Source organism: Oryzias latipes, chromosome 14 (genome assembly GCF_053564925.1).
Source record: "Oryzias latipes strain Hd-rR chromosome 14, Olatipes_Hd-rR_3.1".
NCBI lineage: Eukaryota > Metazoa > Chordata > Actinopteri > Beloniformes > Adrianichthyidae > Oryzias > Oryzias latipes.
The window spans coordinates 19,346,182-19,361,290 of record NC_136250.1 but is presented as its reverse complement, the minus strand read 5'-3'; the positions used below and the strand labels follow the sequence as shown (position 1 = coordinate 19,361,290).

The following is a 15,109-nucleotide window of genomic DNA, read 5'->3' as shown; positions in this document are numbered from 1 at the left end:
CATTCTTAGCCGCTCCCATGTGTAAAGACCTTATCCGCTTCATGGGTTAAATAAGACGCTGACGTCTCCTTTGATAGATGATGATAACGGCGCTAGCGCCGTGGCCATGTTTTTCAATATAGATTTTCAATACATTTTTGTGCATATTAGTAATGTAAACACAGTTAGCTACTGACAGACTTATCTCTGACTCTTTATCTCGCTTAATGTACCTCATATAACAGTATTTCAAAGAATACCATTCATGCAGTGCCCTATACAATCCTATAGTGTGGAAAATGTGTTAGCTCTCTTAAATACAGGTTATTAATGAATAAGGCTACTTTATTGTGCATTATTTTCGTAAAACAACTTTTTTAATTAGGATGAAGTTTTCCAAGGAGAAAAACATAATACTTTATTTTCTGCATACTATAGAAAGATTAGTATAAAAGCCATCTATCTAAACTATACCCCACAGGTTCACCATTTTCTTCTTAGGTTCCACTGTTTTATCTTAAAATGCTTTATTGATCCTCACAGTAATAATGAAATGGCAGTATATTAAAAAAGGGAATTAGGAAAAAACAGGGGGAAATTAATTGAAAGCTTAACAGTATGGGGGGGGGGGGGGGGGGGGATTTAAATCAAACAGGCCCAGTTGAATGAAAACCATATTTAAAGTTCAACCTCTGTGGTTAAAAATGTGATGCCTAAGCCCATACATTCCCTCAAAGTTCATCTCATAATTGCAAAGGCCAAAACGTTTGCAAGGTGCTGATCTAGTATGCCGATGCTGTGCTCCTTTAGTTCCCAAAGGTAATAGGGATCTGTGATGGGTAAGGAGACAGAAGGCACGAAAGGCAACAAGTTTCTAATTGACACTTTTAGGCTTTCAATTTTAAATCCTTAAAGTCCCAAAAAAGTTTAATACAGGAAGTATTTGGACATTTGGTTATTGAAATATACTGAAAGAAAAATACAAAAATTAAAAGTTCTTCTCAAAGCCATGAACACCAAACTACAATGTAGATATTAAGCCTTCAAACTGGTGACTTAAAACACATAAATGAATAAATAGAAAAGTCTTGGTTCCTGGGTTTGCACAGATGAAGCTCTCCCACTGTGGTACACTTGTTATCTGACAGGAACTGTGTATATCCTCACTGATTCGCGTGCTTCCTTTGAGTATTCTCACCTTGTTAACTGGGTTGCACACAGTCTGCAGAGATGGATAAGCTCAAATACAACAGAATCCCGAGCATTTCAGAGTCTGCCCGTGAAAGCCCTAAGAGCATGTTAAAAATAGTCTCTGCATTTAATAGTGATTCTGTATGAGCTGGATAAGCAACAGTCTTAAGTCAATGTGCTGCGAGTGTGTGATAAGCCTCACGTTTGACCGTGGCCCTTTCCAAAACCACATGGCGTTGATCTTGTGTTCTCTGTGCATGTAATGCCAAGATTTTGTCCCCAACTCTGTTGAAATGTCTTTAAGCCATCGGATTATTGTTTGTTGGAGAGTATTGAGGTTTCTCCTATCATTGCAGAGGTTTTTGTTGAGATTTAACTGCACTTAAAATAATACAAGGTATATCAGTGGCTCCATGCTACCCAACGTCACACCTCCATGCCGCACTGTGGGGGTTTTGCGAATAATCATCCATGCATTTATGCTAACATAAAAGGATAATCAGATCGAGAGAACAATCAGCTTGTGATTTGAATAGACATGTATTTGGGCTCTGCAAACATGGGGTTTTATTTGTCTTTTGTCACTGAGCGTCTATATGGTTTTTATATGTGCTTTACAATTAGCTTGATTGTTGTGGGTGTTTCTCCAGCCTGGAGCTTGCCGTCTTTTGTTAACCAGCTTGTCTGCCTCACAGTCGGAAACAGTCATTCACTCAAAAACAATTACCCTTATGACTTGAAAATAATCCAATTAATTTCCTTCATTTCCTATGTAATAATGCATAACAGACTTCATTTTCCCCCCAATGCCATAAAAGACATAAGGTTTACACAGGAGAGTGCCACTGCCTTTGGCTGCTTAGTTTCTGCTTTCCTGGAGACACACTTCTTTAATCTCCTGCCTTTATTTGAAAAGATCTCTGAGATGGTGGTCAGACCCCCGCTTTGTTTGCAAAAATGTCCGGTGGACACTAAGACAACACAATAAGTGACTCCACGAGGGCTTCTGCTTCCTTTTAAGTGTTTTGGACTTGCCAGTCTCAATGCGGGGAAAGGGAATATGCCTCATTCTTTAGTTTAAACTTGTATTTAATAATATGGCTCACTGAAGACATCTTGACACATCTAATCTACATCTTGATGACATTTGCGGTTTAATATAGAACCTTAAACCTTTCTACGGGAGATTTGGGGTTTTATAAGAGTTTTTTGATGTCATGCAGACATTTCATCAGCTTAGTCTTTTGCTTCCCCTAAAACCAGTCTTTTCCTTTTATCAAAGCAGTCCTTCGATGTGTCATTTCCTGCAGGATAAGATCAGAGGTTGCATGATGTAACTACGATGCCCACCAGTTTGGTGTGTCTTGACTGTTTGAATCCAGCTTGCGTCTGCCTTGGGTAGTGCGTTCAGCTTATATTTATCTCAAAGGCTCTCTCTCTGATGGCATTCAAGGCTATCTGCGATCATTAATTTGAACATGTAGGAAAATTGCCAAAAGAACCAGAATGTACTTGTTGCCTTTTTCTTAAAAAAAATGGATGACTTGAAAGGTAATCTTTAAATATAGAGAAAGGAATCTTTAAAAAAAAACTAAAAATGACACCTCAAACATGCTCATAGTATCAAACATTTTAAGAAAAAGTTTGTTCAACTTATGCCTGAACGCATGAAATATAGATGGAGCTCTTGTAAATACGGAGACTTCCAAAAGCCAAACTCAGAGACATTTTACCCAATATGATAAGGTACTATCTCAATTGCTGTGCATGTTAACTGACTATTGCATTAAGTTACATCACATTAAATGAAGCACAGAGCTGCTATAAGACATCACCTAGCAGCGGGGACGAGATGTGTTTTTACTTAAGAGTTACAGACAAAGGACAAAGCTGAAGTGTTTCACTTTAAGTTATTTAAAATAATACCTCCTTCATGTATTTAAAATCAGTGTCGGACCACACACTGATATAGATATGTCTAATTACCTTTTCATAAAGCCAATTATTAGCTGTGAGTCTTTAAAAAAAAAAAGAAATCACATGCTTTACCGTAATCACTTTTTTTAATATCTTATTGCCTTTATAAATATAGTAACATTATTTGATTGTCATTACAGCCACCAAATGATACTTAAAAAATGCGTCTATTGCCGTGATCTCATGCTGTGTTTAAGGCATTTTTTTTGCCTTAAACACATTGTGAGTATTGTCTCTCACACATTCAATTTGAGCTTCTTCAGGTCGCTTAAAATGTAATTTGAAAAGAAAGAAACTCAATAAATAGCTTAAAAAAATGGTCAAAGATGGTAATGGTAATATTTTTATATTGACAAAAAATACTTAAGGCTGTGACTTAACTATATGTCATGCCTTGTTTATTCATTTTTCTCTACTTTGTATAAAATGTTGTTATATTATGGCACCTGATTCCCCCCCCAAAAAAATTATACCAAAAAATATAGTTTATGGCTCTGTACAGATGTCTTGCATTGCCAAATTGACAGAATTTTTTTTTTTTGCTGTTGTCTGGATAATTCAGTAAATACACTGAATTTGATTAGACTTTAAACCTGTTTAAAAAAAACAATTTTTAATTCAATCTGGCACAAAATTTTAATATAATCATTTTGCCCATATGTTTGTTGGGTTAATGAAGCAGAAAAACAATTGAATGTCTCTTATGTCCAATCCTTTTGCTTCAAACTTCAAGCCCAATATGTAAACAGAAATATGAAATCTTCTAAAGATTTTATATTTTAGAAGAATAAATAAATTAAAACCACAATGTTACAGAAGGTATTTCTGGTTAATGATGTATTTTGTAGCTAATGTTCACACATTATTCAGGCATAGACATACTTGCATCATTCTAGTCAAGACATTTTCTTGCTTTTATCCTTTGGTACATCACTATTTTTGTTTTTCTTCCTTTTTGTTGGCCTTTCAGTTCTGCAGCGTTGTCAGTACACAGCCTTTAAGTATCTGTGGACATATTCTCCTTTTGACTAACATTGTTTGCTTCTCTTTGATCATCATGTCAAAGCAGAGGATAAAAAAAACACACTAATTTCCGAAGGAAAAAAAAGAAATGTGTTCTTTTCATGTGTCAGAACAGATTCACATGGTCTAAGTCATTTATAAAGATGGAGACCTTTCTGCATAAAACTACAATGTTCTTGAGACTCATTCAAATATAAACATCGTGTTTAAAACCCTTAAAAAAAGAAAGTACTACAGAGCCCTGGACATAACCATCAATTTCTTTTTCCCTTAAATTAGTATTTTATGTACACAAAATGCTAAATTGTGGCCTCAAAATAGTAGTTTGTGCACACAATTTGTGTGCAAGTGACCATTTTTTTGCATACAAGTTAACATTGTGTGCATTTTTTATTTGCACAACTAATTTTGGTGCAAATGCTGATTTGCGAAAAAACTTGTTTAGCTTTACTAATGTTATGTCCAGGGCTCTATAAAATTAGAAGAGAGCTGCAGTTTTTCTTCGGTCTCCTGTGAGTCAAAAAAAAAAAAAAAAAAAGGGAAAATGAGCGGTCGGGGTTAAGATAAAGGAAAGTTCCAGTAAAATGTTGGAGTGAGCAACTCAATTGGGGATGGGGTCAGGTCAAGAGAAGAAAAAAGTGGGGAGTGGAATGCGAGACTGCAGAGTAAAGAGCATGTGTGAATGTTTCATTGGCGTTTGAGATCTAGGGTGTTGCTAGGATACGTGAGAAAAGATCAGCTGCGCTTGGACAACACCAACTCACCAAGTGGATGTGGCCTTAAAAAGAAAAAAAGGGGTGTCAGAAAAAAATGACTGAGCTTAAGCAGTTTTTTATTCATAATGATTTGTGAAAAAATTAGCTTTTGCCATCCAAAAACACTAGTAGTTTATGGTAGAATTATGCAAATTTAATAATTTGAACATGGAAAGGGAAAGGGGGAAAAAAGAAGCCACTTTGAAGCTACAAGTCATGTCAAAAACGACTACAATATCTATGGCGTGTATAGGTGTTAATGAAATTAAATGACTATCTTTCTCTCTGATGAAGCAATTCTGAGACAGCAGAACATTTTGCAATGTGTCAAAAGGAGAAATCACTACACAACCTTATCAGCTCTGTGTATGCATTATTTAAAAGGGAGATGTTCAGTAATTGGCAAGGTTTAAATATCTTGAGCTATGGTAATTGAATAGTCTCCCCACTAATGGAAAAGTGTCAGACATGCTCTTACACCCAGCAGCCTCCAGACAGTGAGTGACGGAGCATCAGGGGTAGGGGAGTGAAGCACGGAAAGAAAAAGAAAGAAAATATGCTGTTTGCTAGGATATTGAAGAGATGATGATGCCATGATGAGAAAGAAGGGCCGGGTTGTGTTTTTGTGCTGCCATAAAGATGTGTGAAATGATTTCCTTCCTTTCGGCCAATATTTATCTACTAATATTATCACTCCAGAGCCGCAAGTCTTGTTGACTTTGTTCCTCATTCCTCATTTTTTGACCCCACCCCCTAGGAGTTAAAGGTTAACAATGAAAGGATTTGTGTTAAAATATTGTGATATTTGGTCTTTTTTTTGTTGTTGTTAGGTATAGCTACAAATTGAATGCTTTTACAGAAGAGAGGAAAGAAAACAGACTGTTCGACAAATCAATTGTTATTGTGTCAATAATGACAATTTGTTGACATAATTTCACTATTAAATGGCATGTTTTCTAACCCTAATATGCAAGAGTGTACGAAATGAACCAACATTTTTGTATACTTTTACTAAAACAAACACAAATACCACAGGAAACGCACAAAAAGGAGTTTTGCTCAGGAGCACAGAGGAACACAGTACCAGAAAAGAAATATTTTCAGACTTAAATACCCAACCCAAACCATATTAGCCTATTAAAGAGAGAAAATGCATACAAAATTGTGACAGGATATTTGCAAAAGTAGGGATTAAGTCAAATTCCTGCACAGCTTTGCATATATTATGTTAAGACAAAAGGAAACAATGGACTAATAAGACCCAAGTACACCATCCTAATTCCCTCTATTGTTAATGTTTGAATATTTGTAACATTTTATTATGTAGTACAGTAAATAATTAACTTCACATTTACTACCCTTAGTTATTTGCCCATATTGATTCCCAGTCTGCAGCATCACCAGTCAAAGCAAGGAGCACCATAGAAAACATCTTTTATGCCCACTCTATTACAAATTCCTTTAAATAAAACAAAACAAAATGAAGACGTGATTTTAAGTATACTTGTCTGGAGGGATTTGCGTCAGAAGTATATTGAATTTGCATAAATCATATGTATCTTAATGTCTTTGCTGACAATTTTAGCATTTCCTGTGTCAAACGCTGCAACATGAGGTCTTGATTTGTGGCAACCTAAAAGATTCCACTACTGTTTAATTTAGAGAGTTTCCAAGTCGAAAAGCCAAAATTACATGTATGTGTTACTGGAGAGTATCTCTATAGCAATGATGACAACATATATAAACAATGTATGGTAAAAAAGAATATGATAGGAATGGAGAAACAAGACTGATATTTATTCAAAATAAATAGAATAAATTATCAATTAATAAAAATAAGATAAGCAGAAAAAGCTTTATTTAAGAATTGTTGCAGTTTTTCTAAATGTTTGCACTGGTAACGTTAGGTAGGGGTTGTGAGAGTGGGAGGGACTGTAAACAGATGGGTGATGGGAAGTGGGGGCGAGGTTACTACATGTCAGTGGTTTCACCTATGACTCAGAGGCAAATTTCTGATGAAATACTGCCACTCAGCAGAGACTATGTCCTAGAAAACAACATTGAATTTCGCTGAAATCAAGTAATTGTAAATGAGGGGGTAATGGGAAATTTGGGCAGGCTCACAACTCGGAGGCGCATTTCTAAGAAATTATGTTCTGCAAAATAACATATTTATTTATTTTTTAAATTTGGGCTAAAAACCGCAAAATCGTAATTAAAGGACCACTAGGAACACTTTGAAAACAGTCTAGATGTTTTGTGTTTCCATCTTGAGTTTTAATTCATCCACAACAAAAAAGGCTAGTTACAGCCAAGAATCCCCCCCAAAAAAATGGATAGAATAGTCAACCCTGAAATACAGTTAAAGCCCTAAAGGTAATAGTGTTGGAGTCTTCCACTATTATGATCTTGTATCTTGTGGCGACACAACACCATTAAAAAACTGCATTAAGGCAAGGATATAAAGCTCTGAAGGTGGCATTAAATGTCTTCTAGTCCCCCGGTCTGTAAACAATATTTCCTATATAATGCCAAGGCACAGCTTTTTGTTCCACTGTTTTCTGTGGAAATTAAAGCTGTCTCGTCAAATCTTACTGTGCAATAAAGAAGTAATCTCCAGGTCAAGTCTCTGCTGTGGAAGGAAAATATATTGATGCAACCCACAGGCTTGCAAAAGAGCCTCTTTGAATTCCATTTCCCCTCCAAGATAACATGAGAAAATAAGCTTAATGCATTGTTATGGAGGGTTGTTAGCTCCGCTGTGTTTCGGGGCCAGTGGCTTATCTTTTGATATTTACAGTGCAGGAAAGGTGTATCAGAGAGGCTTGAATAGTACGTTTTGATTTCTGAAGCCTGATGCTGTGACATACATTGCAGAAAAATCTCAGAAAACTGAGATGGGAAAGCATCATGAACAGAGCTTTGTGATGCAGTGGATTTCTGATACGCCATTAGTTAAAAAGGGCTTTTCAATGACAGCTAACTATGATGCAAGCACAGAACATACCACAAAATAGGTTTAAAATGTGTACATAAACCTGCGTTGCATTGTCTGAGATCAAAGCAACACTGACTCAGAAACTTTTTTTTTTTTTGAGGATGTGCATGGAACATCTCTGCTGTCATTTGTACAGCCCTTAGTAATTGCCAAGTCCAATACATCTTGTTCTTTATAAATCAAATTAACACATTGATCACCCAGGAAACTATCTAATAACACAAAGTGGACTGGTAGAAAATAGTCTCATCAGTCTCTTGAAGTCTGCAGTGCTTGTTCTTTTCTATAATTAATGCAAATGCACTTTTGGTCCTCTAGAAAATCTTTGTTCTCTAAGGTTTCATTGATCGAGCTTTGCGCTGCATAAATGTTTTAACATGGCAGCTAAAGAAATCCAGTTATGCTGCTGCATATGACAAATCAGAGAGCAATCAACTCAAATGGCATTACACAGACCTGCTGTACCGTTTCCTTTTTTTTAATTGAACTTGTTAAAAGTCCCACTCGGTTCATTTTTTGATCTATTGTAAAAACATTCCCAGTGGTCTTTTAGGGTATATTCAGACTGGACACATTTGGTTCGCCAAAAGTGACAGTTTGTGTCCCCTGATATTCTGGAACAAAATTTCTGTCTGAATACACCCCAACGGACCCTGGTTCGGGACCCATCTTTTGAGGTGGTCTCCGTTCAATTCCAATCAGACTAAGCCCTGGGTCGCTTTGAGTTTTCAAACTCAGTCTGAATTGGAACAACTGGACCAAAATGGCTGCAAGTACAACCCAGCAACTCATTGAAATGTGGTTGAATGAATGCAGGATCATTGGAACAACTTTTAATGTGATAAACGTTGCTTCTCACACTGTTTTCCCGACAATCTATATGTCATAAATACTTATCAGCATACCTTCTTAGCAGTCGTCTCCTCAGTAACTGCTTTGCAGCGTGTCACAGTTGTACCAAAGTAGTAAGTTAAAAGTGTTACGTCTTCAAGATTTGTCAGCGAAATATAAAGTTTAAATAAGTGAACCATCCTGACAGGGATTGTGAAGCAAAGGACTTCCATTTTTCTTTGTCTTGTTGCTTTGCCCCGCCTTCGTAATTCCTGCCCAATCACTAAAGAGATTTGTAGTCTAGTTGGTTCAAAACAGAATAGTCTTGTTGTAGTCAGTCTGAAAACAGACCAAACACAATAGTTCAGGACTTGATCAGGACCAAATTATGCAGACTTGGTTTGGATCAACGGATGTTTCTGTCACGGTATTACTTACTTTACTTTTGTTTTCAAGATGTCTTTTGTTTCTTCGTGTTTTGAGTTCACTTCCTGTTTTATTTTGAAAGGTTTCCTGTTATGTTGTTGTTTCGAGTTTTACTTTTGGTCTCCATCTGCCCTCATTGTTTGCACCTGTGTCTCGTCTGTTCTGAATGTATTTAAGTCCTGTCCTTCCCTTCCTCCTGTGCTGCTCCATAGTTTGTTAATATGCTGCCCCCCCCCTGTTTTGGGTATATCACCTGTTTCTAGTGTTTTGAGTTTGCCTGCCTACAGCAGTGGTTTTTGGTTTGTAGTTTTGTTTAGTTTCTTGATTATTAAAGATCCTGTTCCCCTGGAATCCTGCCTCCTCCTGTCTGCGCCTGGGTGCTTCCCACATTCCCCCACGTAACATTTTTCTGGTCTGAATACACTCTTAGTTATGATTATGTTGTTTGTAGCAAAACTAAAAAAACTGGTGAAGTTTTCCAGGACATATTTTCACCAGAGCAGCAGGAGTTCATTAGAAATTCCCTTTCTAAGTTGTGGGTGGGACTGTTGGAGAGTCATTTCCCTCACAACCCCAAGCTAACATTAGTGGTGCGAAACATTAGTGCGAACATTAGTGGTACGAAAAATGGTGAGAAACATTGGAGCTATTCAGATGCCAGCTTAGACAAGGAAAACAAACATGTTTAGAAATCTAGTTGTCTACAAGTGGATGCATCAGAATGGAGCAGAGCAGGGGAGCTTGTGACTTACCGATTATAGTTTCTACATGCAGTTTTTTTCAAACTGCATTTTTTCATTTGTTCCTGATTCACAGCGATTTGAATAAAGAAAAAAAAAATCAGAAATGCAGTTTTAAGCTTAATTGTGGAAGGAGCTGAAACATGCCATTTGGAGAAGACAACCGTCAAACCTGAGACAACTGGAGCAGTTTGCTCATGAGGAGTGGGCCAAAATACCTGTGGACAGGTGCAGAAGGCTCACTAACAAATTCAGGAACCCTTTAATTGCAGTGATTGCCTCAAAAGGTTGTGCAACAAAATATTAAGTTATGGGTAACATCATTTTTGTCCAGCCCTATTTCATTAGTTTTTTTTTTTTTTTTTTTAATAATTCTGTTAATCAACCACTCAAAAGTAATGACTGATTTTGATTATGATTCAATGAAGTTCATTGTGTCTATAAGTTCTATTAAGCACTTAAATTGTTTTTTTTATCAGACACTGGGTTTGTTTTGTGTAAAACCTACCGACATGTTTCGGCGGAATGCCTTCCACCTTCGTCAGGGTCGTCATCAGATGGTGGCGTGTGACGTCTTTAAAAACAGCTGATTTGTGACTGAGGCGGAGTCACCCGTCAAACTTTGACAAGTGACTCCGCCCCTTGATGTCCGTCTTTCTCTGGAGGATGTTGCTCCAGGTGTGAGAGAGCAGGAAAGCCCCCTCATCCCGGTTCATGGAAGTGTGGGCTCGTTTTCTGATCTCCACCGCCTCCATGATCCATCTGCGGTGTCTGTTGTCTTCGGTGCGGAGGACTTTGGCCTTTTCCCAGTCCATGATATGGTTTTCTTGTTTGCAGTGATCCGTTATGGCTGATTTCATGTTTTCTTGAACTGCCTGTTGTCGTCTGGTTCTTGTTAGTATTTTGTTTGTTTCCTTTTCGCATTCTTTTTGATGTTCTGTTTTTCTTGTGATGAAGGAGCGTCCTGTTTCTCCGATGTATGTTTTATTGCAGGTGTGACATGGGATTTATGATTTTGATTATTTAATTTTAATACATTTTAAGTTATTGTTACTTTTGAACGTTTCAAGTCATTTCAGTGAGCATTGTGGACTTTCTTTAACTGAGGGGTACCAACAATTTTGTCCACCACTGTATGTGTCCTCTATCATGAGAAAAAATGCTGCGAGAAGATGTTAAAAAAAAACAAAAACATGTTTTTTATAGGATTGGTTCTTTGAATGACTTGAGGATTTCTGATGTTATTTGAAGATTTATCTTAAATGAGGGCGAAATGGGGGCAGAATGTCACCCTTTCCCATCAGACGGCAGGAGATGCTCACGAATCGATGCTGGGTAGGATTGTTCGAACTCTTCCTGTCGCAATTGACGGGCAAGCCAGCTGTCGAGCAGCCATCAGTAGCTGCAAAGAAATAACCCCACATGGGGTTACGGCTGTTTGTTTTGTGCTTTGATTTTTGTGGGTCAAGACGCAGATGGAACATTCCTCAAAAGAAACATTTTTAACACATTGCCAAAAGCTGAAAATATGGGGACACACGCTGTTGAAACCAGGCCATTTTCATCCATTTCATATATTCCTAGAGACTGTGTCAATGAAACAAGAAAGAAACTTTGATCACTGCTAGAATGTGTTTTATATGCAAGAAAATATCAATTTCTTGCAGCAGGACAATAGCAAACATTGTTGCATGAGCAATGACGGATAAACTGTTTCATTCGCTCTTTGAACCTTCGGTTGCATCATCCTTCAGGATAAAAGGCTGACTGTTCTTCCTGATCTGGCTCACAGTGCACGCAATGCTGCCCTACAGTAGAAGTGCTTAAAAACAAACTAGATTTTAAATGATTGTGTCTAAATTATGAGGGTCTCCAACAGAATAAAACAGGCTACAGTTAACAGGTTTAAGGGGATATTCTTTCTTAATATTTGGACCATTTATCAGGTCGTTGACAAATAATTGCGCTTGACACTATTAAACTGAGAAATGAGAAACTGGCGGCAAATGGAGAGAAAGAGCGAGATGGATTTGATGGTGGCTGGGAATAACAGTCTGACACGAAAGAAATTAATCCTCAATATCCACTGCTCCCAGTGCACCTCCACAATTGCAGGCTCAGGCTGTCTAGTCCATTCATGAATCACTGGGCCTCGGAGAGATGCAGGAGAAAACCACCAGCTCTCATAAATAAAGCAGGAGCCTACTACTGTAGTGCCAATGAGTCATCTAGGTCTGTTCTCATTCACTTTCGGGAAAATAAAGGGACTAGCTTGATAAACTGGCTTGAACTCTCCCAAAAACAGTCCACGTCTACATTTACTCCCAAATTTTCCCCCTTTTGACACATCTCCTGCGAAAACACTGTCATCCAAATTTACAAACACACGAGTTGGTGTAGAATCTAGGGGCATAATGTTTCATTTTAACAATGATTCGATCCACATCCTAATCTGTGGTTGACGATACGATTCACGGGGGGGGGGCTTGGTCGAGGTAGAGGGGTGGGAGCGAGTCGCCCCAGGTTCATTTTAAACTATTTGAATCACTGACGTAAAGTCAATCCAGGACATCTTTGGCTGCTTTGGACAAAAATTCAACCTTTGTGACTCGGATATAAACGCCCCGGTACTGGTACTGAGCAGTGCAGGTGAAGTTTTCCAGATTCCTTGTGTTTCTTGCAAAACAATCAAGTGTAAATTTAACAAAGTTCAAACAAAGTTTGTACACATATTTCATTTATTGCCAGAGAAGGTACACTGATAAAAGTGTTTATGATATAGATTTTTAGAAAAAGTGTGAGAAGCAATGTGTATCATGTTAAAAGTTGTTTGATGAGCCTGCATTCATTCAACAACATTTCAATGAGTTGCTGGGTCATACTTGCAGCCATTTTGGTCCAGTTGTTCCAATTCAGAATTAGGAAACTCAAGTTCAGCCCACTGTTGTTATCACACATATGCGCAAAACTTTAAAGAAATTCAAAAAATGTTGAAAAAAACACAATTTTGCAATTACGCTGTCTCTACTAAATCACAATTATGCGAAAAAAACACAAACCAACTCGCGCAATAAGTTGTTGAAAAACATGACGATGGATATGAACAATAATTTGATTTACAGCAGATACATTCATATTTCTGCCATGCCACTAGCACTCATCATTATCTATGAAAGGAGACGTGGCGTCTTATTCAGGTCTTGGAGTGGGGAGCTCCTTAGACATAGGAGCGGCTATAAATGAAGCGATTTGGGGAAATCACGGTTGGTGATTTTACAAAGGAGCTGTGGATCCAACAATTTCACATACTACACTCAAGTTTTGATGAGCTGTGTGACGCTGTGGGACCTCTTGTGGCGCCTGCTGTGCTGTGTCCAAGGCCGCCAGTTCCTACCAAGAAACACATTGCCATCAGGTTGTTGGTCACATGACTCATTCGTTCCAAACAAAAGTGTTTCCATTGCAGTTTTGCAAACTATGTCAATTTCGATATGTCTCAAAAACCATATCCTTCAAGCGCAAAAATATATTTTTTAGATAAATGCAAGTTTTTTTTAATTGTCGTGTGTCCATTAGGCAAATTTATTATTGCAAATCCAATTCGTGTCATATGAAATTGCACAAATGAAGTCAATTGAAATGCAGCTACTCTATGGTCACACGTCTTCACAAAATTCAAAGTATTTCCACACACTGGACTGTAATGATGGCTTGATCTGATCACTTTTTGCTGCCATCTCACGTGTGATATACAGTAGGTCAATGCGATTAACAACTTGCTTCTGATCAATCTGGTTGGATCGCAGGAACATAATTCAATTAATTGATTAGTCATGACACCCCAAGAATCCCTTTGAAGATCTCATAAGAAACCGCTTTTAATTTTCTCACATAAACCGTATGTGGATTTTTGCTTTCAGTTCTCAATCTGAGACGGATGATACAAATAGTGGTTATCGGGAGATGATTTTTTTTTTTTAAACAGATATACATCATTTCTGTGAGCTTGCTGGAGATGCTTCAAATCAAAATGTCATGAAAATGCCAACGGGGAAATACCCCCCCCCAATATGCCTCTAATGTTAGAAGGAAAGCAGAAAGCCTCACTGAAGTCCTGCAGTAGTTCTTATTTATCTGTGTCAAATAACATAGTTATGATAATCCACGGTGTTTAAATACACAGCAAGGACAATAGACCGTCAGAGCGTCTGTAATTAGCATAAATACCATGCAATGTTGAAGTGCAGCTGTACAAAAAGTCATAAAGCATCTTTTACAAAAGGCTATCCTCTTAAATTTCGCGACAAACAGTTATTGTCGTCAATGGGTCTATAAAAAAAACAAAAAATGCGAGAAAAACTGTTGAGAAATGCACGTCAGAGCAGGCTTTGAATGGTAGGTCAACACACCCTCAACAGCAGTGGATCCTATTACTTCAGTGCCTTTTTTCAACGCTTTATATATTGAGTCGTCAAGGGGTTTAGCATAACAAAAACACACATTCCTTTGAAAATAATCAGGTGCAAGGACTGGACCCCTAAAAAAATGGAATGAAAAGCACTCATAACCAAAGGAAAACATGAACAGCTGCTCGCTCTTAAAGTGGCATCAAAAAGGCACAAAAAGGGTTATCCTGGAGGTTCATTTTAATGGCCATCAAGTAAGATTCCTTTAATTACTTGGTTGTTTTGTAATTTTTTTGTTTCCCTTCTTTGAATCACCTTTTTAGAAATGACTTTATCGCACATTTGCGTGTTTTAAAGTTCATCCGGGTGAGTTTTAAATGCCAGAATTTGTGATATAACACAGGTTGGCAGGTGTTACCGCCTCATAAAAAAGTAAATAAACATGATGTGTCAGCTCATATATGATATTTTGCTACCTATGTTAATTCTTTAATTTCTACATGGCGAGCACTGTAAATTTAAGGAGCGGAGTCCCAGCAAACATGGACTGTGACAGCTCCACTGCAGCGTTCATCTTGCAGCCGCAATACACTTTATCTCCAGCCGTTTTACCAAAATCAAACCATATTAATATTCCTAGCTTAAACACTTATTCAGTTTTTCATCTCATGAAATTTTATTAGGTTCCATGTTGGTTCTCAGCTTTTATTTTCCTGATTGCTGCACCCCAGCTTTGTGTTTGTCATTACTACTCCCACCAAAAAACAAAACAAAAAAAAAACA

The 15,109-nt window shown here is 37.6% G+C and overlaps 1 protein-coding gene and 1 long non-coding RNA gene across 2 annotated transcripts in view; both read left to right on the top strand.

Annotated features, from left to right (window-relative positions):
- The window catches only part of pcdh1a (protocadherin 1a), a 126,481-nt gene that overhangs the window by 50,745 nt on the left and 60,627 nt on the right, over window positions 1-15,109 (top strand). The gene's annotated exons all lie outside the window — the stretch shown is intronic.
- Window positions 1-15,109, top strand: part of LOC111948624 (uncharacterized) — a 34,422-nt gene extending 19,313 nt beyond the window's left edge. The window contains exon 4 of the long non-coding RNA XR_013647407.1: window positions 1-15,109. This exon is cut by the window's left edge and continues 16,788 nt beyond it. This is a non-coding gene — a long non-coding RNA (uncharacterized LOC111948624).